The sequence below is a fragment of the Lycium barbarum genome, chromosome 4, assembly GCF_019175385.1.
Source record: "Lycium barbarum isolate Lr01 chromosome 4, ASM1917538v2, whole genome shotgun sequence".
NCBI lineage: Eukaryota > Viridiplantae > Streptophyta > Magnoliopsida > Solanales > Solanaceae > Lycium > Lycium barbarum.
The window spans coordinates 28,330,474-28,334,687 of record NC_083340.1 but is presented as its reverse complement, the minus strand read 5'-3'; the positions used below and the strand labels follow the sequence as shown (position 1 = coordinate 28,334,687).

General features: G+C 38.5%; 1 non-coding gene across 1 annotated transcript; it reads right to left on the bottom strand.

The window, feature by feature from the left end:
• Nucleotides 1–3,111: 3,111 nt before the first annotated feature.
• LOC132638887 (small nucleolar RNA R71) lies at nucleotides 3,112–3,218 on the bottom strand. Its single transcript, XR_009581947.1, has one exon. It is a non-coding gene; the product is annotated as a small nucleolar RNA R71 (small nucleolar RNA).
• Between the last annotated feature and the right edge of the window lie 996 nt (nucleotides 3,219–4,214).

The window sequence follows — 4,214 nt, the reverse complement described above, 5'->3', positions numbered from 1 at the left end:
TGTCTATAACAAATTCTTAAAGAAAATTATAATTTGAAATAAGTTTAATAACATTTTCACTAAAAGAAATCAGTATGTATGAGTGTGCTTTGTGGGGTCTATCATCTTTTCCATGACATTATCATTTAATAGTGACAAGTAAAAAACCCCTAAAGTTCTTAAAAATTACCAAAATGTGAGAAACTTACAAAGTCATAACAACTTTAATTAGGGGTAAAAGAGACCAAAAAACTCATGTGAGGACTACAAAAAAAATGAGATCCTCCCTAATATATAGTAGTAATAAAAATGTTTGTTTGTATTTGTATTGGAGCGAAATGGGCTTGAGCGGAATGAATATATTTATATGGTTGAATTAAAAAAAAAAAATAGTAGTAATAAATTGCTAAATTTATTTTCTTACACTTTTATTTTCTTTTTAAAAAATCTCCCTAATTTTTTTTCTTTTTGTTTACCCTTAAAAATGGTAACAATTAAATTTGTAAATGGTTTATAGGATATGTGGTTTGATTAATAGGTTACGTATAATAATAGTTAGTAAATGGGTAAATGTATATTGATGAAGAATATTAAATAAAGTTTAAGAAACGAAATTAGCAAGCTCTGAGAACTGGTCTGATTCTGGAGATTGCTTCTTTAACCCGAGTCAATTACTTAAGAAAGTCCACTGCCTCCTTTTCAGATTACAAGTGAGAAGAATAATGAAAAACTAACCCTAAAATGAAGGGGATGCACCCCTATTTATAGCTACAAATAGATGGGCCTTAGTATAATCTAAAAAGGGCTTTCTAAGAAAACCCTAAAATGGATAAGGCAGCATTCGCACGGTCATTCTGACACTCGTACTGTTGTCAGCGTAAATGGCGGAATGGTCAGGTGACGCGTGGCCTGGCCAATAATGGATACTCCAAGCCTATGTTGAGTGTGTTCGCTTCAGGCTCCGATTTTCTTTGCTTATCAACATACCCTCGGTTTTGACACTCAGCTGAATGAACTCATGACCCCTCGGTCCTCGTTCCCTTCGATGGCCAACGACCTCATTCTTCTTCGATCTCGTATCGGACAGCTGTAATATTTACCCCGGTTCCTACCGAATACAAATTGCTTCGGTTTTTACCATATACAGATAGTTGATGTGCCGTGAATTTCGGCACATTTTATGCCTTTGTAACTAGAAATGATGCTTGTTTTTAAGTGTTGTTACATTGTTTCTTATGTTATTTTTGTGTTTTATAGGATTGGTTGACTAAGGATCGGAAATGAGATGAAACGCTGAAAAACGGACAAATTGGAGCTAAATGACGTAACGGGATCCGTAACTCATGTTACGGTTCGTACCATTGAACCGTAACAGGGCCTAAATTTCCAGAAAGTTTTCATTGGAACCATCAGTGTTACGGTGTGGTGTTACGGTCCGTAACATATCACCGTAACATCAGCTAAATTTCCAGAGAGTTTTCAATGAAACCATCAGTGTTACGGTGTAGTGTTACGGTCCGTAACTCATGTTACGGTCCGTAACATATCACCGTAACATCAGCCAAATTTCCAGAGAGTTGCCAAGTAAAGTCACAAGTTACGCCTCAGAAGGACGGACCGTAACACCGGTTACGGTCCGTAACGATGCGGCGTAAGGGCATTTTTGTCCAGAAACTTGGCGCGATTTTTGGCTCTATAAATACTTAATGTAGGGTTTTAATTCAATTATTCAGATTTCTTTTGGAGACACAAACCCTAGGTCTTTAATCTTAGAAGTGGTTGGAGCATTTAAGGCAACAACTTCACTCTCATTCCGTCTTGTATTTTGCATTGTAAGTTCATTATGTTTACTTGTAAGCTTTCTTTGTTATCCAGAATTATGAGTAGCTAATTTTAATTCTAAGGTTGTGAATCCCATGATGGGTATTATGTGAATGGGTTTCTATTATTGATATATGCATAATGGTTGTTGTTATTTATTCTATTTTTGAGCTGTAAAGTTGGGTAATGATTGCAAGCATTAGCCGAAGCCATTATATTGACTTTTCTTGGGAAAGAGAGTCAATATTGGTAAGATTGAATAACAATGACTCGAGGCGTTAACCCTCGTTTAATAGACTAACTTAGGAATAAGAATAAGTCTAAATTGGCATTATTGGTCGCTCTTCGATTGTAACTCTTTTATATTCGGAAGAATCATAAAGAGGAAATACTGCTTAACTGTTGGGAAACATTAAGAAGTCCTTAAGAGACCAAGTGCATATTCATAGAACAACCATTAGAAGTATATCACATTGAAACCTGAAGCATAATATCTAATCAAATTGGGGAACACAACCTTAGTCTCTATTTCGCATTAAATACAATTTCAGTCAAAATACTTAATTACATTATTCAACAACTATTTCCAACTATCCGGAATAGGATTAAAGCCTTTAAAGACTAGTATCGCATACGATTAGTATCATTTTCTCTCCATATTCCCTGTGGGATTCGACCCTAACCTTGTTGGGTTACTATATTTGACAACGTCCGCTTTACGCCATTAATAGGTGTAATTTGAGCGTATCAAATTTGGCGCCGTTGTCGGGGATTACGGTTGAGAAATTACTGATTGTTGTGTACTCTTCTTTAAAACTTTTTCTATTCCATCACACCTTGTTTGCTGTTGTAGTGAACCAGGTGAACATGGCAGGAAGACACAATCGCAATCAAGGAAACCAAGGGGGAATACAAGTGAACCATCCTGCACCAGAAGAAGAGGAGGATGAGAATGTATTTGCGGAATTCATCGACGAAGCTGATTATGCTTCTGCTGTAGTTCCTCCTAGAACGGGAAATGCTAATTTCAAAATTGATAGTTCTATCTATCAGCTATTGAAACTTGAAGGCTATTTCCGAAATTCTTAGGAGGATTGTCCACTTCGACACCTGAAGAATTTCGTGCATGTATGTTCTCAACAATCTCAAGGTGTTGTTCCTGTTGATGCACTGCGGTTACGGGTTTTCAAATATTCCTGGGCTGGCCAAGCAAGAGAATGGTATGAAAAGCTCCCCAGCAATACTATTCATACATGGAACGAGTTAGCCAATATATTCTTGAAAAAATGGTTTCCACCAAGCAAAAAGGCTGAGCTTAGGGACAAGATCTTTGAGTTCAAACAACTTCCAGGGGAACAATTATATGCAGCATGGGAGCGTTTCAAATATTATCTAGCTCAATCTCCGACTCATGGATTTCCGGATGCTATCCTCACCGAGAAATTCTACAAGGGGTTAGATACCATGAATCAAATTGTTGTCAACACTGCAGCTGGGGGATGCTTCATGGACAAATCATTTGTCAACATCACCAGGTTGCTCGACAAGCTTACTACCCACAACCAAGCTTGGCATTCTAGTGATAGTGAAATCCTATCTTATGGTAGTCCCTCTGCTGCCGCGGTGGACAAAGAAAATCATGAGCGAGATCATGATTTTGCTCAATTGCAAACCACCGTGGATTTATTATCGAAGAGGCTTATGGAGAAAGAAGCCAAAAGTGTGAATGTTATCGAGGAGATGCCACCTCATGCTCCCAGAATGTACCAAGTCTCGGAGGAAGCTTATCTAGAGGGGCATCCACAACGTGAGGATGCAAATTATATCGATCATAATCAAGAGGGTTATCAAAAGCCATGGAGACCACAACAACAAAGCAATCAATATGGTAGAAATGAATATGGTGGTTCGGACAGAAGGGATTACAACAACAATAACTATGGTAATCGGAATTCCAATGCCTATGTTCCACCAAAGGGCCGTACGTCTAACTCTCAGAATTGGCGAGAAAGTCCTTCCAATGATCAAGGGACCTCTCGGATGGAATCCATGCTTGAAAAGATATTGGACAACCAGCACAAAAGTGACAAGAAGATGGAAAATTTGACTGAAGTGGTAGGCTCTCACACCGCTTCGATTCATAAACTCGAGTCACAAATGAGAGATCTGTCTTGTGAACAACATCCACCGCAAAGAGAAGGCCTTCCTAGCGACACAGTTCCGAACCCAAGGGGTAGTGGAGGCGGTCACATTGCCTCATGCAAAGCTATTTCCACTAGAAGCGGAAAGATCCTTGATGCGGTAAAACAGAAAGTGGTTGAACCTATCAGTGTCGAGCCGACTATTGATGAGATTATTGAAGAAGAGTTCGAGGAAGAAATAGAGGCACCAGTTGAAGTGCCTATTGTTGTGGG